Raw genomic sequence first — 23235 nt, 5'->3', positions numbered from 1 at the left:
AGGAGGTAGAGGTTGCAGTGAGCCGAGATTGCACGACGGCACTCCAACCTGGGAGACAGAGTGAGACCCTGTCTCAAAAAAAAAAAAAAGTTCGCTGCCAATAGAAGCTGGCAGTCCAGTTTCTTAATGGTATTTACCCATGAAAATCTTTCAGTCTGAAGCTCTCCAGTCTTCCCTCCACTCCACAGTTCCTGGGGCTAATCTCTGTCTGTCCTCTGCTCACAGCAAGTCTCTCCTGGCTGCTCTACAGCCCACTACCATCTGGCTGGTGGCATGAAGATACTTATATCCATATCGGTCCTTCTCCTTAACTTAGAGCTTCAGAGCACAGATATCGAGCCATATTCATGGCCATTCCCAAGCCATCTGGAGCAGACACTTTACACAGTCAGTGCTCAAAACCGTTGAAACTGAAACATCCTCCTCTCCTTTCTCCCCTGCACAGCACTTTAGGGGAGAGCGCCCAAGATCCTGAAATGGACCTCCTGATGCCACACTCTCACTTAGACCTAAAGGAAGAGACTTTTCACTAAACATTCACACACTAATTTACTCCACAAGCATCCATGGTGCCTCCTGGATCTGCCTGGCCCCGTGGACCCCAACACCTTTCCTCCTTGTCAGCCCTGCCTTCACCTGCACCTTGGTGGGTCGCCTGCCCTCCCCACTTCATTCCTGCATCAGGGTTTGTTCATCTACACCCTTTCTCCACCTTCACCGAATGGACCATCGTGCAGTCAGAAGTAATACTAAAAGCTGCAATTCTCTGAGCCTGTGTTATGTGCCTGACACCTACCTTTTTACTTGTATTTACTCTCACATCACCCTGTGAGGTGGGCTCACAATCCCCATTTTACAGATGGGAAAACTGAGTGGAAAGAGCTAATAAGCACCAAGCCAAGAACTGAGTCCAGGCCTCCCTGCCTGCCTGACTCCAAGTCTACTCCGTGCAGGTCTGACAGAGGTCACACCACCCAGGACCAAGCAGATTCGGTGGCGGGGAGCTGGCAGACTGGGCTGAGGAGGGAGGACTGAGCTTTTGTTCCTTTTTACTGACCCCACTCCCATGCTGTCTGCCTCCCAACACTGCAGATTGCAGACTTGATCATCATCTATTCAGTTGGCTTCTTTGAACACGTGAGTGGGGATGGGGGTGTCTAAGACCCAAAAGTGTAAGCTCCTTGAGGACAAGGGCCTCGTGTAGCACGGGGCTTTGTGCACTTCAGTAAAACATTCAACTGGGTGAGCAGTGGGCCCTCTGGTTCAGGGGATATGACCACAAACCCACCATCCACCTGCAACAGCCCAACACTAACAACCCTGATCAGTCCCCACCCTACCCCAAAACGACAGCTGTCTGGGAATCCCATGAAACCGGCCTTCCCTCCTCTAAACATGAACAACCTCCAAGAACCTGGTGCCAAGATAACGGTGGCCTCCACTCCCCCCTGATGTTGAGCATGCGCAGCCTCAGCGAAAAAGACTCAGCCCTGTTCTCAGCTGCGAGGACTCCAGCCTCCCCTTTGCCTCCCTCCCACCCAGCTCTGCCCACCCAGCAGAGCCTCCCAGGGGAGCTGGTGAATAATGCTTGACCAGAAGCCGCTCCTGCTCAAATCCACAGTGAAGCCTATGACAATAAATAGTGCCACTATCGACTGGTGCATATTTACATTTTCCCAGCAGGGAGTGATGGATGGCAATTGTGTCCTGGGAACAACACTGCCTTAGGAATTTCTGTTCTTTTTCCTGCCTTGAGGGGAATGAAGGGTGAGGGTTACCAACACAGGAGAAGAATCACTGGAGGGGCTTGGTGGCGGCAAGTTCCCAAGCCTCTGTGCTTGTGTAATTTGTGTCCCACACAATGTGCCTGCCAAGTCCTATAGAGAGAAACCAGACACAATCAAGTAGGCCAGGCTGGACTCAGAAGGGCACAAAGGACCCCATCGTGGGCATGTGTGGGAAGTATTCAGGCCGAGAACCAAAATCCTTGAAGTTCACTCTTTTAAAAACTCCAGCACTTTTACTGAACTAAAGAATTAACTCAGCCAGGCGCAGTAGCTCATGCCTGTAATCCCAGCGCTTTGGGAGGCCAAGGTGGGTGGATTGCTTGAGTCCAGGAGTTTGAGACCAGCCTGGGCAACATGGCAAAACCCTGTTTCTACTAAAAATACAAAAAATTAGCCGGGTATGGTGGCGCACACCTGTAGTCCCAGCTACTCAGGAAGCTGAGGTGGGAGGATCACCTGAGCCCAGGAAGTTGAGCCTACGGTGAGCCAAGATTGCGCCTCTGATTTCCAGCCTAGGCAACAGAGCAAGACCCCATGTCAAAAAAAAAAAAAAAGAAAGAAAAGAAATTAACTCAGTTATATGACACTTTTGTTTATATAGATTTTTAAATTAAAATTTTAACTTTCACTAACTTGTTTAATGAACTGTCAATAGAAACTATATTGTGAGAAGTCAATAAGTCCTTTTATATCCTCAAAACACACCTGGTGTCATGCTGTGTCCCTGGTAAATGTTCAGTAACTATTGAATGAATGAACACATGAACGGCAAACATCAATCCCTCGCAGCCCCCAGAAAGGTTTTTCCAGCCAACTAGCTGACAAGCCCATCTGGGCATGTGTACTTTAAAAACAGCCACCACCATGCAAACCACTGTCAGCCTACACACCTGATGCAGCTAAAACTGGAGTGTTCACATGGTGGGCTTCCTTGGGGGGCTGAAAGACTCATCACACATTCCAGCTCACAGCGGAACTTCTTACATTAAATACGTTTGACTTAAATCACAGAAGGAAAAATACATCGAATCACTCCAAGGACATTCTTTGGCAGGGCCTCCCTTTCTGCATCAGTGGAAAAGTACAAGCTATGACAACCTGAGCAAGTGTCAGTATCCTCATGTGCAAACAGGGTCTGCTTTCCTTTCCTGTGCAATAGTCAGGAAGAGTCTCCCAAGAGAAAAGAATGCTGGGTGCATTCAATCCTTTATTCATTCACTTGTTCGCTCATTCATTTGTTCATTCTTTCTTTCTTTCTTTTCTTTTCTTTTTTTTTTTTTTTTGAGACAGACTCTTGCTCTCTTGCCCAGGCTGGAGTGCAGTGGTGTGATTTCGGCTCACTGCAAGCTCTGCCTCCCAGGTTCACGCCATTCTCCTGCCTCAGCCTCCCGAGTAACTGGGACTACAGGTGCCCACCACCACACCTGGCTAATTTTTTTGTACTTTTGGTAGAGACGGGGTTTCACCATGTTAGCCAAGATGATCTCAATCTCCTGACCTCGTGATCTGCCCGCCTCGGCCTCCCAAAGTGCTGGGATTACAGGCATGAGCCACCGCGCCTGGCCCCCATTCATTCATTCTTTATGCTCTACAATGGTTGTGTGTGCATGTGCGTGTGTGTGTGTGTGTGTGTGTGCATGTGTGTGTGTGTTTGTATGTGTGTCTGCCCTCTCCAGCCTCCATGACCTTTGGAAGAACTAGGCATCAAGCATATTCCGTCCCGCTGTATGGTACTCAGAAGCGGACTTTACTGAGAGTCCTCTTATCTCCCTGTTCCCTCCTGGGTGCTGTCACCCCAGTCAGCTGCCTGGGCACTTGGAGGATTCTGCCACAGCAACCATGGCTTGGCTCTCCCTAGGTGAGGCAATGTCTATCTGCTGCCCAGGTGACCAGCACCCTGGCAACTGGAGGAAAGCGCTCACTAACTCTCCCAGAACCTAGAAAAGCCCAGCGCTGCCCCTGCCAGGAAGAAGTCGTCATCTGCGTCAAGCAGCACAGCTCTGCCGACCTTGCAGTCTCACCTGCACTGGCACCTCTCCCTTGAGACATCCACCAAGTGGCCTTTTCAATCTGAAACAACTGCTCACTTAGGAAAGTCATCAAAACCTATCGGTATCACCTCCTCGATGCCTTCCAAGGAGGCCGGAGACAGAAAGGGCTTTCAGGCCCCAGGACAGTGGCCTACATATTCGGGAAGCTCTTTTAGGATTTCATACCCTTAGCTATGTCTCACATTCCCCAGACAGACAGTAAGTTTCACGTGGGCAGATATGCAAAGACAATGGAAATAAAGGGATGTCCCTCAGGCTGGTATGTTTTAAAGGAGTAAAAGAATGTCCTTAAAGTATAGTCAAGATCTTACAAAGGCACCAGATGAAGGAACTGGCCTCAACACATCAAAACAGAACTGTCCAACAATCTTGGGGACAACAAAATGAACAGAACCTTCCATTCTGACTCACAGGACAGCACGGGAAGGGGCCACAGCCCACACACCTGCTGACCATTCTAGTCCTTGGAGCAGGACCCTGCAGAGGAAGCCAGTGGTGACTGGCACTCCTCTCCTTACTGCATGGACTTCTCAGACAGCTTTGTGGGCATCACATGGCTGATTTATGCCCATTTTATGTCCTCCCCTTGGGAGTGGGCTGGTTCTCAGAAGACATCACACAACCCACTTTTCTGTCCCATATAAAAGTAATGGTTCCAAGTACGATCTTAGTATTAACTCACGTATTATTAGATAAAATCTCTATAGGCAGTTATAACAGACTTAATATACCACATTAAATATGCATAAATCTGTTCAAATATAAATAACATGTACATGTATGACAGCTATTTGTTCTATTTGAATGCACATATTATATACATACATGTGTTTACAGTTCAGCATTCATTCCTGAAAGCTGAAAATACTTTGTTTTCATGACACAAATTCTAACAGAAATAAAATGTCCTTTAACAACTGTACAAAACAAAACAAAAACACCAATGGTTCCCCATGCCCACAGGTAGAACATTTTCTAGGTCATTCTCCGAGCACCAAAGTTTAAAAGGAAAACACACCAAAGGGCTGAGAACTCCCCAGAAAAGGCTAGCAGGTAAAAGAATAAGAACTTTGGGAGCAGACAGAGCTGGGTGTGAATCCAGGCTCCCACATTTGATAACTAAATAAGGCAGGGCAATTTACTGGATCCTTGGGTGTTCTGCAACAGGGCTGATGTAGCCTGCCTCGTAGATAGATGTGAGAGTTCATGAGTTAAGAGGAGCACAGGTGCCAGCCTGACTGCCTGACACATAGCTCCCTTCCCCAGGGAGGTGCTGTTTCTGACAGCTGTGGAAGATAGAAGAACCTTGGTTTCTGCCTCCTGCAGACACTGTTCTAGAATTCACTAAAGACACCAGGATGACAGCCCAGGGGTTTCATGGGCTATAAGTATGGTTAGTTCTGTGATTCAACCACAGCCAAAGGCAGGGACTTCTCCCCCTTAAGCCCCAGGAACATGGCAGGAGATCTGGACAACAGGTAAGGAAAGCCAGGGTACATTCCTTCATGGAGTCTCCCTCTCCACCTCTGCACCCAGGCATCTCTGGTTCCATCTATGATTCTATAACTGTAGGCATCCAAAAGCATAAAGGTACATGTGTCTAATGGCTATGTATGATCAACCTTTCCACAATCTGATTCTTGCCTCTTCCAGTGCCTTCTTTGCTCCAGTACTGTGAACAAGCAAGGTCTGACTTTGTGAGCCTGTGTACATAACGTCGGCCGAATGTCTCCGTTCTTTTGTGAGAACGGCCATCAGCCAAAGGGAAACATTCTCACCGGGTGACACTGGGAGAAGCTGTCCAAGAACCCTTGGAAGATACACCTTTCCAAGGCCTCCACTCTTCCTTTTTTGGACATGGCAAAAATCATTTCCTTGGTAGTAAATTTTTACCCGGTGAAATAACATGTTTTCCCAGCCCATTTTTGTTCCTTCCCTGCTCAAGCTAATGGAGCTTGATAAGAAAGAAGAAAATAACAATGGCACATTCCTAAGCCTCCAAGTGAAGCCGGTTTCAGGCCTGCTGCTGGGCTGGGTCGGTGCCATTTTTCAGCAAGACGAGCCCAGCCAAGGCTGGAAGCTACACAGGACCTACTTCCCAAACACCTGTTTAATTAAAGATCTCAACGTTGGAGAACTCGCTGTTGAATTCCTAGGCCATCTGCACTCCATGTGTCTTATGGTCCTGGCCAATCACTAGGAGCCAGATCTTTTTGTGTTTACAGCACTTTCCCCGACACTTGAGATTAAGCATGGAATACAAAGTTGGTTCATTTTGCGCCTCTGATTAGGCAACAAATATGTGGTCCATTTTCCAAACAACAAAATATCCTTCCCTCTTGAATGAAACCAGCTGGAATCCAGGTCCCAACCTCTCCATTGGATTCTCTTTGTCTATCCCTAAAGTGAGAGCTGGAGGAGAGTTCTGACAGTCCCCTTCAAGCTATGATCTTCTACAGAGACAAACTATGCAACTAATGGAGATCACATTGTTTGGTTCTTGGGTAATTACTTTCATCCCCAGAGCACTTGGTAAACATCAGCTGACTTTAGTTGCTTTCAAACTGGGCAGTGAATTGGCCAAGCCCATTCAACTTTTGCCAGTGTACGGTGCCTGCCACGGGCCCAGGGGAAACACATGTCCTCTCAAGCATCATGCATCAAGATGTCCTGAGAGGAAGGGGACAAGTCATGTCTAATGTCAATCTAGACATGCTTGTCTTTTTTTTTTTCCTTCAAAAAGCCATGAGGCTTTGGCCATTATCGTGAATGTAAAGCAAACAGACGTGGAGTTCAAACTAGATTTCCATTTACTAAAATTTTTGCCATTTGTCCATCGACAGAGATTTTGGAATCTTTAGAAGGCAGTAGTTTCCAAACCTGGCTACCCAAGAGAACTGCCTGACTAAATATCAGAATTTCTGGGGCTGAGGCTTGGAAAGCTGTGTTATTTCAAAGTTACCTAAATGAATCCCATGCAAAACTGCATCTAAAATCCACTGTGCCAAATCAATACTTCTCAAACTTTAATATGCGTATGACTCAGTGGGGATCTTGTTAAAATGCAGATTCTAATTCATTGGATTCTACATTCCTAACGAGCTCCCATGTGAGGCCAATGCTGCTGGCTCAGGGACCACACTTTGAGCAACAAGGTGCTAGACTGTTCCAAGTGGTATTTGGTTCTGTATCCATGCAACCTGCTCAGAGTTTCAGAAACTATTAGGTTGGTGCATAAGTCATTGCAATATTTAAGAGAGTCTAAGAGGGAAGTTAAGTTTTCAAAAATCAAGCAGCATGTTCGCTATAAGTGGGAGCTGAGCATGAAGATGGCCACAGTAGACACTGGGGACTACTAGAGGAGGAAAGGAAGGAGGCAAGGGTCAAAAAACTAACTACTGGGAACTATGCTCAGTATCTAGGTAATGGGATCCATCATCCCTCAAACCTCAGCATCACACGAAATACCTAGGCAACAAACCTGCACATGCACCCCTGTATCTAAAATAAAAGTTGAAACTATTTTTTTAAATGGGGAAAAAATCAAGTAGTGATTCTTAACTAGATTCTTCTCTCTCTAAGATAAAGCCTGCTGGTTATAAAAGAGTTGTTATTTTTGGAGTCTTGTTAAAGACTCTAGCACAGTCTAGCCAAAACAGAATGCTTTTCTGGTGTACAGACAGAGCCTTTCTTTAACTCCACCCTGCAGTGGTTGGGTGCCTACGGCTGCAATGCCTTGAGCAGGGCATTGTGTGCTTCCAGAAGGTTCTCCTCCCTTTAGGTCACTGGTGGGGTTTTGATTTCCTATGAACTCAATTCCCTGAATCTTGACTAAGTTCTTAGGAATACTACCCATAAAGAGATGACAAAAAGTACAAAAGATTCCAATGAGGAGAAAGGACAACATATTTCCTCCAACACAGAGCATCCCTTTTTTAACTGAGTACTCATGAACACGGTTTCTATATGCTGTGGATCCTGACTCCTGTAATCTCCCCATCTCCCTGAGGGCCCTTCCTTCTCATTCCCTCTGAGCCTATTCCTCACCCATCCTGACCTGTGTCATAGTCTGTGAACTCCTTGCCCCTCCCATCTACTCCCCACGCCAGCGCTCTCTTCCCAGCACTCTGTCTCGGTTCACAGTGCCACCGTTTTCCAGTGGCCACAGGCTAGAGACCCCAGTCATCCTTAAATCTTCCCTTCACATCCCACTCTCAAACAATTGCCAAGGCCAGGCAGTTCTTCTAAAAATCTATATTTTGGCAACACTGCGAGTTAAGCCTACTTTCCTACTCACACATGGGCAGAGCACATCTACTTTTATAGCAGTTCACTTCCTACAATATAGTTAGCCACGTGCATCGGAACCTCCAGTTTCTTGAAAGCAGGAAAAGTACCTTATTCACAATCGTATCTTAAGCACCCCACACAGTGCCTGGCATACTAGGGTATTAAAGTGAATTATACTGGAAATGAAGATACTTGACTCGAAGACTGTTCTGAAAGGAAGAGGGAAATTCAGTTAAGCTACCAGACACATCGGAAGAGACAAGTCCACCATCTACCTTACTGTGGCCCATCTCTCATTCCCAGAGGACGAAGACTATCTAGTGGACATTGGCTGACAATTCCAAATCCAACAGATCCTCAGGCTGAGGCTCATAGTGCCTGGAGGCCTAGTCCTACCCTAGCCATGGCCTAGGCCTGATTTGAAAGCGTCCTCAACTTCCAGAAGTTCTGACATACTATGTGTGTCTTAGTCCTGTGGCGCTGCTCTGACAAGAATACTATAGACTGAGTGGCTTAACAAAGAGGCATTTATTTCTCCCAGTTCTGGAGGCTGGAAGTCCACGGTCAGGTAACCAGCACAGCCAGGTTCTAGTGAGAGCCCTCACAGGGCGGAGAGAAAGTTCAGGGTTCTTCATCCCCTTATCAGGGCACCAGTCCCAACGTGGGGGCTCCACCCCTGTGACCTCATCCAAACGCAATCACCTCCCAAAGACCCCACCTTGTAATAACGTCACGTTGCAGATAACGGGCTTCAACATATGGATTTGGGAGGATACAAACATTCAGTTCATAGCAAAGCGCTTGGCCTGATGGAGTAAGGGATTTCCTCTTTCCTCCCGGGAGAGCTTGACATCCCAGAAGAGAAAGAACTTTATTCTCAACAATCACAGGAGGGAGGAGCTTAATAACAGGGAAAAGGTACACCTTCCTGGCCTGAAAATTGACATCAACAGGACCTCTCATGTGATACCCAGGAAACCTGTTTTTCAAGCTGGCTGCGAGAATCCGCGGTGCGCAAACTCAGCCCTTGGGATCAATCAGCCCAGCAGCAGCAGCAAACATTCCCAGCTGGGTCACTCTCAGAGCATGATCATGAAATACACATGAACACCCTTCCCACGCCTGCAGTGAGAAGACCCTGCCACCACTTCCGATCCTATCACAGCTCACCAGGGTGATCTTGTGCACATCAGTGACCTTCTGCATGGCAGCCTCCTTACGTCTAAAATGGAACTCCTATCACCTGTCCCCCTAGAGCCTGCAGGCAAGAGAGGAGGGCAGACATAGCACACCAACAAGCATGTGAGGGCGCTGCAGAGGGCTGGGAACACACAACAGGGTGCGTCATGAGGCTGCTGACAGGTGAGGACAGGTCTAGCTACTGGACGATGACCTAGGGGAAGGGGGTCCCTCACATACACACATTCCTGGAACCCAAAGTCTCCTAGAACAAGGTGCAGAAGTGCCAGATGGCTCTTTCACAATAAAAAGTTACAAGAAACAGGCCAGTAGGTGACTAACAATATGAGCTTTTTTTTTTTTTTTTTTTAGATGGAGCCTAACTCTGTCGCCAGGCTGGAGTGCAGTGGCGTGATCTCGGCTCACTGCAACCTCCGCCTCCCAGGTTCAAGTGATTCTCCTGCCTCAGCCTCCCGAGTAGCTGGGATTACAGGCACACACCACCATGCCCAGCTAATTTTTGTATTTTTAGTCGAGACAGGGTTTCACCATGTTGGCCAGAATGGTGTCGATTTTCTGATCTTATGATCCGCCCGCCTTGCCTCCCAAAGTGCTGGGATTCCAGGTGTGAGTCACCGCACCTGGCTAAATTTTTGTTTGTTTTTTCATACAAAGTCTCACTCTGTCACCCAGGCTGGAGTGCAGTGGTGCCATCTTGGCTCACTGCAACCTCTGCCTCCTGGGTCAAGTGATTCTCGTGCCTCTGCCTCCCAAATGGATGTGATTAAAAGGCGTGTGCCACCACGCCCGGCTAATTTTTGTATTTTTAGTAGAGACGGGGTTTTGCCATGTTGACTAGGCTGGGTCTCGAACTCCCAACCTCAGGTGATCTGCCTGCCTCAGCCTCCCAAAGTGCTAGGATTATAGGCATGACCATGTCCGACTGAGAATATGAACTTTTTGGTCACAGACCAACCCACTCTGCTGATCTCCTGCCCTCTCCCCACCCCTCTACCCCAGCAGGGTCCAAAGCTCCCCACTCCTCATCTCTAGCAGACGACCCCAGTGTAGCAGAAAATAGCGTGGAGGCTATGATCCAAGAGGAACTGGAAGCCCAGGAAATGAGGCAAAGAGGCTAAAGCCTGCTGGGACCATAGGGGTGTGGGAGAGCGAGCAAGAGAGAAAGAGCCTGAAACATGCCACCTCCCGGTCGAGGGGCAGCCACACGCCCTGGGAGTCTAGAAGTATGGACCACACCCACAAACAGCGCAGGGCTCAAACAGCCACGCCCTGCTCCCCATCAACCTTTGGACTTGGTAAGAGTTAGATTCGATTACATGAACCTAAAATAAATATTTGGATGGATTAAACACTTTTCAGGATTGCATGTTTACCTGGCTGAGGAATGTGGGGTGGCACCCTTTCCCAGCCACCCCTCTGTGGGCACCAGCAGATTCCTGGATGTCTCCAGTGAGGAAGGCAGGGAGGCGAGGGAGTTACATGTGGGGCCAACCAGCTGGCTGACCTGCCAGACCACCCTTGCCCTCCCTCCCACCAAAAAGGCACAGTGCCCGAGTCCCACTGCCCACAATGCCTCTGCTCAGGAGTCATTTATGCTATACCAGTGGGGCAACACTGGTATTGGTACTAGGGATTCAAAGATAAATGACACACAGACCCTGTCTGTTTACAGTCTGGTTGAGAACAGACAAGGAACAAGGTAATCCCAACTCAGAATGGTGAGTGTCATGCTGGAGAGAAGAATGGGGGCATTCCCAGGTGAAACAGGCTTCCTGGAGAAGACACCAGACGGATCTAGAAGGATCCTGCAGCAGAGACTATCATCTGCCAATATCTATTCTCCCAACCAAAGACTGCATTTTTAAGCTTCTCTCACAGTGAAGTGTGGCTACATGACTAAGTTCTGGTCAGTCAGATATAAGTAAATGTAACATGTGCAATGTCTGGGCCGTGCCTTTAAAAAGAATTGGTACATAGTCCCCTTGTCCCTTCTCTCCTTCTAGTTGGGATGCAGATGTGATGGTAAGAGCCAGAGCAGCCATTTTGGACCCAGAGCTGAAAACTACACATTGAGCCTCCCTACCAGCCCAAAACCACCTGCCTCTGGACTGCAGCATGGCAGAGAAATAAAATTCTCTCCTATCTAAACCAGTGTTTTGAAGGTCTCTTTGTTACAGTGGCTTAGCGTGTACCCTAATACAAATGAGTAGGAGTTCGCCAAAAGAAGAAGGTAGGGAACAGCACGTGCAAGGGCACAGAGACATTAGAGGCACGGCACAGTCAGAGAGCCGAGGGGAGCTTAACTGGAGCAGTGAAAACACGTGGGAGTGCACTGGAGCAGCCAGACACGTGGGAGGGCACGGTGAGAGCTGGGCTGGGGGTGGAGGATGAGATGGGAGCCCACCTATAAAGGCATCGTGTGCCAAGCAAAGGAAGCAAAAGAGAACAAGGAGGATAATGGAGGCAGAAAGGATCGTAAAGAGGAAAATAAAAGAAAAGAGAAGGATGAAGAAGGAAAAGTAGAGAGAAAAGGAGGAGTGGAAACACAGCCATCCTCTCCTGCATGTGGGAATTGGTACTGGTTCTGTCTTAGGAAATGTTATCTCCAGTGAGACACCCCACAGGCTCTAGTCCTAGCCCCTTGTAGGTCAGCAAAACAAACAAACAAACAAACAAAAAAAACTGGCACTAAGTTTTATGCCTTGATAATGTTTCTGAGTTAGCTTCAATCAGAACAATTTGACTTGCATATTAAAATAAAGGACAAAAATCCCAAATGCCGTAATAAAGTAAGCTCCCCAAAATGGATTCACTGACACTAAAGGGTTTCATCAAGAGTCTGCTCATAAGTGCCTGCTCAATTGGGTTCTTAATAAACGCTTTTCCAATCAGTGTTAGCAGTAGTGGAGGAAATTCTAAAAAAAAACAACTAACCCAATGTACTTCTCCATACTTCTCTGCACCCCTCTGCCACAGACTTCCTAGAAGTTGCTATCTACGGTCACTGCTCTGCCTCCAAACCTCCCATTCTTGACTCCAATCAGACCTCCTTCTCTTTCATTCCATTAAAGCCTCTCTCATCAAGGTCACCAATGACCTCCTCAATGAGAAATCCAATGATTCTTTTTCATTCCCAGTCTATATCCTTCACACCTTCTCAGCAGCATTTGGCACAGTCAACTTCTCTCATCTTCTGCAGAGACTTTCTTCATTAGGCTTCCATCATCCTCTCTCAGTTTGGGGACTTCTCAAAGGTTATCCTGGTAGTCAGTATGAATGAGTCAGGAGACGAACTCAGGCCTTCTATTTGAGCCCAGTCTTTTCTTGACCCTCACACCCTAGCTGACCCAGAGCCCTGAACGGAGGGGACAAGTCAATAAATATTTGCTGAACTAAAAAAATGCTCCTGGGGGCAGAATTTTACAGCTGGAAAGAATTTAGAAATCACCTCGTGTTCCGCCAAATGTGCCTTGACTATACATTTGAATCACCTGGGAAGTTCTAAAACCTAGGAGCCCATCCCAACCCAGTTAAATCAGAACCCCTGGGAGGAACCCAGAAATCGATTTGAATGTACAGCCAAATTGAGAACTACTGATCTAGCCCAAAGGTGTACACAAGAGTGTCTTTGGAGGCTTATTTAAAATAAAATAGAGCTCTTGATTCAGGAGGTCTAGAGAGAGTCCCGGGAATCAGTTCCTTCACAAACATTCAGAGGACGCCAGTGCAAGTGTTCGCACCTGCAGAAACACTAGACTAGCCCAGCCGTAAGACTGTGAGTGATGCGAGCACAGGAACCACACTTTATCTTTGTAGCCGCTACCCCAAGCACAGTGCCTGATACAGAATATCAATGTAAAACCCAGTCACTCACCTCATAACTGTTAGGATGATTACTGCTATGGTTTGAATGTGCCCTCCAAAGTTCACGTACTGAAATTCAGTTGCCACTGTGACAGTATTAAAAGGGTGGGAAATCCAACTAAAAGTCTTAGGTTGATTACAGCTGGGGCCTTTGGGAGGTAAATAAAATTAGATGAAGTCATCAGGATGGGATGATGGAATTGGTGGCTTTATAAGAAGAGGAAGACAGACCTGAGGTGATATTCACACTCTTGCTTTCTGGCCACATGATGCCTTCCACCGTGTTATGACACAGCCAGAAGGCCCACCAGATGCTGGCACCATGCTTTAGGACCCCTCAGCCTGCAGAACCATGAGTTAAATAGGCCTCTATTCTTTATCAATTACCTGGTCTGTGGTGTTCAGTTATAGCAACACCAAAGGGACTAAGACAGCTGATATGATTTAAAACAACAATCAAAAACAAAGAACGACAACAAAAAATAGAAAAAAAGACAAGTGTTGATGAGGACGTGGAGAAACTGGCACACGTGTGTGCTGTTAGTGGTAATGTAAAATTGGGTAGCCACTATAGAAAACTGTATGGTGGTTGTCCTCCCAAAAATTAAATACAAAATTACCACATGATCCAGCAATAATATTTCTGGATATACATACAAAATAACTGTAAGGATCTTGAAGTGACAGTGTTAATGATGGTACTTAATTCATGGGGTTTTATGAGAATCACATGTAACTAAAGCTCTTAACACAGTACCAGGCACAGAATTGGCCCTCAGTCAAGACTGGCAATAGCTTCATCTCAAGAAGGAGGAGGAGGAAGAAGAGGAAGAGAAGGGAGTGTGAGGGTGGGGAGTCCACCTCCTAAAAGAAAAGATAAAGAAGGAACTGAAAGCCAGGTTCTAGTCTGGAACCTTCCACTAGGTCCACAGTGGCCTTCCAGCAAGTCTTTCTCAGCTTGTTTGAGAAGGTGATACTGATACACCTGTGTTCACAGCAGCATTATTCACAACAGCCAGGAGGTGGAAGCAATCCAAATGTCCATCAGCGGATGAATGAATACACAAAATGTGGTAATTCACACGGGAGAATATTGTTCAGCCTTAAAAAGGAAGGAAACTGGGCCGGGTGCGGTGGCTCACGCCTGTAATCCCAGCACTTTGGGAGGCTGAGGCGGGTGGATCACAAGGTCAGGAGATCAAGACCATCCTGGCTAACACGGTGAAACCCCATCTCTACTAAAAATACAAAAAATTATCTGGGCGTACTAGTGGGCACCTGTAGTCCCAGCTACTCGGGAGGCTGAGGCAGGAGAATGGCGTGAACCCGGGAGGCGGTACTTGCAGTGAGCCAAGATCGCGCCACTGCACTCCAGCCTGGGCGACAGAGCGAGACTCCATCTCAAAAAAAAAAAAAAAAAAAAAAAAAAAGGAAGGAAACTCTAGCATGTGCTACAATATGAATGAACCTTGAGGACAGTATGCTAAGTGAAATAAGCCACTCACAAAAAAGACAAATACTGTATGATTCCACCTATATGATATACTTAAATCAGTCAAATTCATAGAAACAGAAAGTAGAATGGTGGTTATCAGGGGCTAGAGAGAAGGAGAAAGAGAGTGTTGCTTACTAGATACGGAGTTTTTGTTTGGCAAGATGAAGAAGTTCTGCTGCACGACAATGTAACTACTTCACACTACTGAATTGCGCACTTGAAAATGGTCAAGATTAGAAATTTCTTGTTATGCATTTTTACTACAATAAAAAAGTGAATATTTATAAATCAAAACATATTTCTTCACTGACTGCATTCTAAGTTCTATAAACAGTTCCTACTAAAAAAAATAACCAACCTGTGATCTAAAACAAAACCCCGTGAAGAAAAGTCCAGCAGCCATCCTGTGCTCCTGAGAAACTTAACTCCACCCAAACAGCCCACATCTCTTCTGTAGCCCCCATCTCCACAGAGGAATTAAAATTCAAGTATCACAGAATGGGAGCAGAGTGCTGGGGAGAAAGGGATGGAGAGGAGAAAGATGAAGGTGGAGAAGGGGTGGCAGGGAAGGACAGAAGTAGGAACAAAGAGGTCTGGACTATCATATGGGCATCTTGAGCCTCTAGTAACTCGAGTGAAAGGACAACACAGGCAGGTGGGAACACCAGCTTTGGGGTCAGATCTGGTTCAAATCCTGCTGCCCTCATTTTTTTAGCTTTGTGATTTTTTTTTTTTTTTTTTTTAAATACGGAGTTTCACTCTGTCACCCAGGCTGGAGTGCAGTGGTGCAATCTCAGCTCACCGAAACCTTCACCTCTCGAGTTCAAGTGTTTTTTTGTTTTGTTTTGTTTTGTTTTGTTTGATGTGGAGTCTCACTGTCACCCAGGCTGGAGTGGCGTGATCTCGGCTCACTGCAACCTCCACCTCCCGGGTTCAAGCGATTCTCTTGCTTCAGCTTCCCAAGTAGCTGAGATTACAGGTGCACGCCACCATGCCCAGCTAATTTTTGTATTTTTAGTAGAGACAGGGTTTAGCCATGTTGGCCAGGCTGGTCACAAACTCCAGACCTCCAGTGACCCGCCCGCCTCAGCCTCCCAAAGTGCTGGGATTACAGGTGTGAGCCACCATGCCTGGCCAGCTTTGTAATTTTAAACAAGTTTTTTGGTTGGTTGTTTGCTTGCCCCCAAAACCTTGGTTTCCTCGTTTGTGAAAGGAGTTAATGATGGTACTTAATTCATGGGGTTTTATGAGAATCACATGTAACTAAAGCTCTTAACACAGTACCAGGCACAAAAGTGGCCCTCAGTCAAGGCTGGCAATAGCTTCATCTCAAGAAGGAGGAGGAGGAAGAAGAGGGAGAGAAGGGAGTGTGAGGGTGGGGAGCCCACCTCCTAAAAGAAAAGATAAAGAAGAAACTGAAAGCCGGGTTCTAGTCCGGAACCTTCTACTAGCTCCGCAGTGGCCTTCCAGCAAGTCTTTCTCAGCTTGTTTGAGAAAATAAGGCCTCTGCGGTCTCTTCTGTCTGGAAAGGTTGGTGAATCCGAACGCTCTGGGGCCCAGTTGAGCAGGAGCCCTCACTACTCCCTGCCTAAACCTCCTGCCTCTGCAGGGCTGAGGAGGCCCCCTGGAGGATGCAAGAGGAAAAGACGAAAAGAAAAAAAAAGGTCTGGGAGATGCCCACACTGTGCCTCTGCACACAAAATGAGGGCATGACCTTGTAGACCTATTAGCAAGTAGGAAGAAAACTTGCTAAGAGGGTAACCTGAAAGGGGAAGACCTCCTCATCTGATGTTATTATATTTAGGAGCACAATTAAGTTATTTATTTTCCAGATGGTCTCATGTCATATGTATATTACACTGTGCATCATCGTTACATTGTATGCAAATTAGTTTAATGCACAAACATTGTTCTAAATGTTGTTGCACTATCTAAATGTTATAATGTATAAACACTGCCATGTTTCCTGAGATTCGCTCTAAAATAAGGATGTTCTAATATTTCCCTCTGGACCTCTTTCAAGACTTTTTAAATAGGCATCTTCAAAAGGCACTTTGCGGTTGGGTATGGTGACTCATGCCTGTAATCATAACACTTTGGAAGACTAAAGTGTGAGGATCATGTGAGACTAGGAGTTAGGGACCAGCCTGGGCAATATAGCGAGACCCTGTCTCTACAAAAAATGAAAAATTAGCTGGGCAGGACGCAGTGGCTCACACGGGCAATCCCAGCACTTTGGGAGACTGAGGCGGGCAGATCACTTGAGGTCAGGAGTTCAAGACCAGCCTGGCCAACGTGGTGAAACCCTGTATCTACTAAAAATACAAAAATTAGCCAGGCGTGGTGGCACGCACCTGTAATCTCAGCTACTTGGGAGGCCGAGGCAGGAGAATCAATTGAACCCAGGAGGCAGAGGTTGCAGTGAGTTGAGATTGTGCCACTGCACTCCAGCCTGGGTGACAGAGCTAGACAATATCTTGAAAAAAAGAAAAACATTAGCTGGGCGTAGTGGTGTACACCTGTGGTCCCAGCTACTGGGGAGACTGAGATTGGAGAATTGCTTGAGCCCGGGAAATCGAAGCTGCCATGAGCCATGTTTGCACCACTGCACTCCAACCTGGGTGACAGAGTGAGACTCTGACTCAAAAAAAAGAAAAAGAAAAAAAAGAAAAAGCACTACTTCTTAGGGACTCAGGAAAAGACTAAGACACTTTTCTTCTTTAATATGCTAAAGAGGTTGTTGATCCAAAAAGCAAAAAATGTACTCATCAAAATAAGCACTGTTCACTCATCCATCCATTCATCCATTCATTCATTTAACCAATATGTATTAACAAATGTTTATTAACGCAATGTGTACTCCATATTGAGTAGTGCAGAATGGATTCATATTTTTCATTATTTGTCTTCAAACGTCCTTTTACAAGTATAATTCAATCACAAGTTTTTATCTACCTCTATTCCCTTAGGGAAGTCTAAGGTGTTACTACCCTGTCGCTATAAGTGATAAAAATGAGGTGGACATGGTTCGTATACAGTACAAAAAATACACGTCAGGAACCCAACCAGTCCCCCCGCTAACTAGCTTTATGTCCGTTTCCCATTTCTAAAGTGGGAATATCGTGCCTGAATATTTTGGAGGATTCAATGAGATGAGATTCCACGGGAGGAAATGCCACCTACAATGTATTAATAGTGCCTATTACTATTAAAGAAGAAATGCTTTTCTCTGGGTCATAGAAGAAATAAGGGGGAGAGTCATTAACTAAATCTATTATGTGTAAGACTGGGTCTGATGGTCTCACACTATCAGTGTTAGAAGTATCCTCTCACTCGCCCACTCAGTGTCTGTTTCCCAGGCCAAAGGAGGAAAGGAGTGAGTGGCATAGAAGATAATTTTGAGGGGACATTATATTTCCAGTGCCCATTTGCAGCGTTATTTTGGAATATCAAGTAGCTGTAAGGATTGGACAATTTGAGCAGAAAGAGATAATTCCTCTAATGCCCGGTCAATAGACATCCACTCATCTATCTTTCAATTATATCAGCAAATACTTACTAAATGACATCTACATTCTTGGCATTGTGCTAGGCATTGTGGATACTAAAGTGAATAAATCATGAAGACTATATATCCTGATGACAATGCAATTAAGTTATAAATGAAAAACAAAAAGATAGTTTAAATCCCCATACATGTGTACAATTCAGAAACTCATCACTAAATAAATCATGGACAATAAGAAGTGATTACAGGGAAAATTAAAAATTCTTACAACTTAATAGCAATAAATACCATACATCCAAACTTAGAGGTCACACTAAAAACTACGTAGTCTTAAGTGCTGACATAATGAAAGAAAAGCTTACAGTTAATGAGCTGAGCAACCCGCTTAAGAAATCAGAAAAGGGGCCGGGCACAGTAGCTCATGTCTGTAATCCTAGCACTTTGGGAGGCCAAGGCAGGCAGCTCATTTGAGCTCAAGAGTTCGAGACCAGCCTGAGAAACATGGCAAGCCCCTGTCTCTACAAAAAATACAAATATTAGCTGGGCAATATGGTACACGCCTGTGGTCTCAGATACTTGAAGCCCAGGAGATCAAAGTTGCAGTGAACCATGATCACGCCACTGCACTACAGCCTAGGCAACAGAATGAGACTCTCAAAAAAAGAAAGAAAGAAAAAAATTCAAAGAGAAACAAATCCAAAACATAGAAAGAAAATAATAAAAAACAGAAATTGATGCAATAAAAAAGCAAAAAGAAAAGAAAGAGATAGGGGAGAGCAACAAAGCCAAAACTTTCTTTTTGAAAATACCAAACTGATATGACTCTGGCAATATCTCTGCGTGTTTTCTTTTTGTTTTTTGTTTGTTTGTTTTTTGTTTTTTAATTAAAGAATTAGCACAAGGCTGGGTGCAGTGGCTCATGCCTATAATCCCAGCACAAAGGTTAGATCATTTTAACTTTCCAGAGAATAGGAAAGGAACAATATCTCACTCTATCAAGCTTATATGTGGACACCAAAACTAGTAAGAGTAATTTAAAAAAGAAATGTGGCAGGTCATTCTAATTTATAGACATTGATGACAAAAGTCCTAAACAAAATGTTAGCCAAACAAATCCAGCAGTATATTTTAAATAAATCATACTATAACATGGCCAAAGATAACGATGGTTATACTCGGTAAAAGTCTACCATTCTTTGCCTTTTATTTTTTGTTGTTCCTAAGGGCAGGATGAGAAAGAGCAGCTCAAAAGAATTCAGGTGGCCAGGCATGGTGGCTCACGCCTGTAATCACAGCACTTTGGGAGGCCAAGGTAGGTGGATCACTTGAGGCCAGGAGTTTGAGACCAGCCTGGCCAACACAGTGAAACCCCATCTCTACAAAAAAATTACAAAAATTAGTCAGGCGTGGTGACCAGCTCCTGTAATCCCAGCTACTCGGGAGGCTGAGACAGAGAATCGCTTGAACGTGGGAGGCAGAGGTTGCAGTGAGAGATTGCACACTCCTGCCTGGGTGACAGAGCGAGATTCTTTCTCAAAAACAAACAAACAAACAAAAAAGAATTCAGGCGAGGCACTAGGCATTTCTTCAGATGTTCTATAAAGAGGATTCATGGTATTATCTACTTGATAACTTTTAATGAAAGGCAGAGTTAGTTCTCTTTGGGGGCAGTATTGGTACCTGCCTACCTGAGGACAGGTGAGCAGCTCAGAGGACAGCTCCAGGCCCCTCCTTTCATTACTAGGGACCATCCCCTGATGTCATGGAAAGGTGTGTGTATGACTGAGATAGTGTATCCTTTAGTGAGTGAGTGCATCCTTTGTTATCTGTCACTGTGGGCTCAGAACAAACTTTGGGTCCTTCTGTTTCTTCTCTTTCCATGCAGAAGTTGGGATTCCAGGTATAGCTCTTGTCCTCCCACCATCCAAACTTCCTTCATCCGGTAACAGCACCCTAATTTTCCTTTAAGGAACTGCCTTTCTGCACTTTAGTCCATGCATGGCAGGTAGCTTTGGTTCCAGGGGTGGGCTTGGGATGTAGGCTTGCTAAATCAAATCCCATGTGTTGCTAGTCATTGTGATGAACTCAGGGATGGACTTGTGACCCAAGCTAGCTACTAGAGCCCTACTGTGACCTTTTGCCAGAGCTCGAGATTGAGGCAATCTCTCTGGGTTGTTAAACTAGTAAGACATAAGCCTGGAGCTGCCAACGGCCTCCACTTGAGAGATCCTGCCCTGAGAATGAAGAAGCCTATGTTTTGGAGATAGGCATTGGAGAGAGAGAAAAAAATGAAGGCCATATGAGACTACTTAAGCCCTTACACTCAGGCATGTCTGAAGCTAGTTCTACTTCTCAACTTTCGGTTATGAAAAAACAAATTAGGCTGGGCATGGTGGCTCATGCCTGTAATCCCAGCACTTTGGGAGGCCGAGGTGGGCAGATCACAAGGTCAGGAGTTCAAGACCAGCCTGACCAATATAGTGAAACACACACATTAAAGCACACATATTAGCTGGGCGTGGTGGCGTGCAACTGTAGTCCCAGGTACTCAGGAGGCTGAGACAGAAGAATTGCTTAAACGTGGGAGGCAGAGGTTGCAGTGAGCCAAGATCAAGCCACTGCACTCCAGCTTGGGTGACAGAGTGAGACTCCATCTCAAAAGAAAGAGAAGGAAGGAAGGAAGGAAGGAAGGAAGGAAGGAAGGAAGGAAGGAAGGAAGGACAGAAGGTAGATAAATGTGTTTATGTAGTTCATTGTTGTTTTGCTTAATCTACTTGGAGCTGGGTTTCTGTCAGTTGCAACCAAAAAGTCCTGATGACTAATACACTGAATTTAATCAAAATTCTCTATAGCTTTGTAGAAACACAGAGTCCTAATATTGGTGTTTGCTTCATCAAAAGTCAGAGCACCAAGAGTAACAAGTGAATGTATTTCATTTTAAAAGGTAAATGAGAAATTTGCTCTATGTTCCTAGAAATCTCTGCAGAGCACGCCAGTCTAAAGTCATCCTTCTTAACCTTTTTCATGTTGAGGCACACATAGAACATTACAAAGGTGTGTAAGGCACAATGGAGTGGGCAAATTGGCCCAAGGACTCAGCCCTCTGAAGCCCCTGCCAACCAACACAAGAACTGAAGAGATCAATATCCAGGTACCTGTACCACCCGTGAACCAGTTGGGAGGGTCACATCTAGAATAAGGTAAAGGTGGGAGGTCAGGGAAGCGGTTTCAAGGGACAGTCCTCACATGAGTCTTCTCTTAACAAGATGGGTGACCTGCCTCATCTGATGGTACATTCCTCATCCTCCACACACCATTTGGGAACAAAGTGCTTCTAAGTGATTCGAAGCTTTTCAGAATCAGCCTGCCAACACCCAGCTGTTTCTGCACAGTCAGGCTCTCTGGAGTGTGTGGCTCTGGATTCGTGGGAAGGACCCCAGTTCTGCTGAAACTGCTCCTGCTCTCTACAGCAGACCAGATTTTCAGCCAAGAAACAAGAGGGCAGAAGGTCAGGGGACTGGGGGCGGAAGAAGGAGTATCCACAGAGCTGAGCCAAAAGAATGACATTATTTAAGATATGATTGAAGAGTCTCTCCAAGACTGGCCAAAAGAGGAATTTGATTTGAACTCTGAGGGCTTAAGAATGCTGAGCACCCAGTTTGTAGATTGTTCTGTTGACCTGTTGGGGCCACACAAGGATGGAAGGATGGAAAGAGCATCTTTTCTTTATAAATCCAGTAGCTTGACTTTGTCTACGAGTGCACACAATCTAAGGAAAGGCATGTTGCTGTTGCTGTGTTCTAACAACCTCATCTTCCTGTTTATCCAGCACTTATTACTCAACTTTCTTGGACAGCTGACCTATCAACAAGCCAACAAACATGATCGACCCTGCTCTATCTGCAAGACAGGAGATAGGGGGTATGAAAGAGACATAAAGATAACAGAACATGAAGCTTTAATGTGTAAGTGACACAAGCACATTCCTAAGTCTAAGGTAGATGGTGAGAAATGTCCCAACAGAGGCACAAGCACGGTGTTTTGGGAACTCAAAGAAGGGGAGGTTCCAATGGGCTTGAGATGAGACCAGTAAAGATTGAAGAAGTCCTCTGGGAAGAAATCACAGATTAAGGTCATTAAGGATAAGAAAAAAGAATGGCAGCTGGGCACTGTGGCTCATGCATGTAATCCCAGCACTTTGGGAGGCCAAGATGGGTGGATCACTTGAGCCCAGGAGTTCGAGGTCAGCCTGGCCAACATGGTGAAACCCATCTCTAGTAAAAATACAAAAATGAGCTGGGCATGGTGGCATGCACCTGTAATCCCAGCTACTTGGGAGGCTGAGGCAGGAAAATCATGTGAACTTGGGAGGTGAAGGTTGCAGTGAGTGAGATCGCACCACTGAACTCCAACCTAGGTGACAGAGCAAGACTCTGTCTCGGAAGGAAGGAAGGAAGGAAGGAAGGAAGGAAGGAAGGAAGGAAGGAAGGAAGGAAGGAAGGAAGGAAGGAAGGAGGGAAGGAGGGAAGGAGGGAAGGAGGGAAGGAGGGAAGGAAGGAAAAAAGGAAAGAAGGAAAGATATTACCGGGGGTCTCTGACCTCAAAAGGGTCCTGGCTGGAGGAAGAGGGCTGTGTCCTGTGTTATAGGGTGAATCATGTCCCTCCAAAATTCATATATTCAATTCCTATCCCCCAGTACCTCAGAATGTGACTGCAATTGGGGACAGGGTCTTCAAAGAGGTAATTAAGTTAAAATGAGCCCGTTATGGCAAGCCCTACTCCAAAATCTCTAGTGTCCTCCTAAGAAGAGGAAACTCAGACACAGACACCCACAGAGGAAAGACATAGTCAAGTAAAGGAAAGGAAAGACACAGGGCCAGCTATAAGCCAATGAGAAAGACAAGGAACAGATCCTTCCCTTGCAGCCCTCAAAAGGAGCCAACCGTGCCGACACTGTGACCTCACACTTCTGGCAAGCAGAACCAGGAGACAATACATTTCTGTTGTTTAAGCTGCCCAGTCTGTGGTGCTCTGTTATGG

At 45.8% G+C, this 23235-nt stretch overlaps 1 protein-coding gene and 1 long non-coding RNA gene across 8 annotated transcripts in view; one reads left to right on the top strand and one right to left on the bottom strand.

The window, feature by feature from the left end:
- The window catches only part of FBLN5 (fibulin 5), a 78466-nt gene that overhangs the window by 27690 nt on the left and 27541 nt on the right, over window positions 1–23235 (bottom strand). The window lies entirely within an intron of this gene.
- Window positions 1–23235, top strand: part of LOC111538227 — a 101528-nt gene that overhangs the window by 60845 nt on the left and 17448 nt on the right. For 4 of the 7 annotated variants that reach the window (XR_002730269.1, XR_002730263.1, XR_002730264.2 and 1 more), the window contains one exon: window positions 446–2120. The exons of 1 other annotated variant lie outside the window; for it this stretch is intronic. This is a non-coding gene — a long non-coding RNA (uncharacterized LOC111538227). Of the gene's footprint in view, window positions 1–445; window positions 2121–10330; window positions 10624–11331; window positions 11453–23235 lie in introns of those variants that run through there. 2 more of the 7 variants (XR_002730266.1, XR_002730265.1) reach the window with 2 other exon arrangements.

This window comes from Piliocolobus tephrosceles, chromosome 6 (genome assembly GCF_002776525.5).
Source record: "Piliocolobus tephrosceles isolate RC106 chromosome 6, ASM277652v3, whole genome shotgun sequence".
Taxonomy (NCBI): Eukaryota; Metazoa; Chordata; class Mammalia; order Primates; family Cercopithecidae; genus Piliocolobus; species Piliocolobus tephrosceles.
This window is presented reverse-complemented; position numbering and strand designations above follow the sequence as displayed.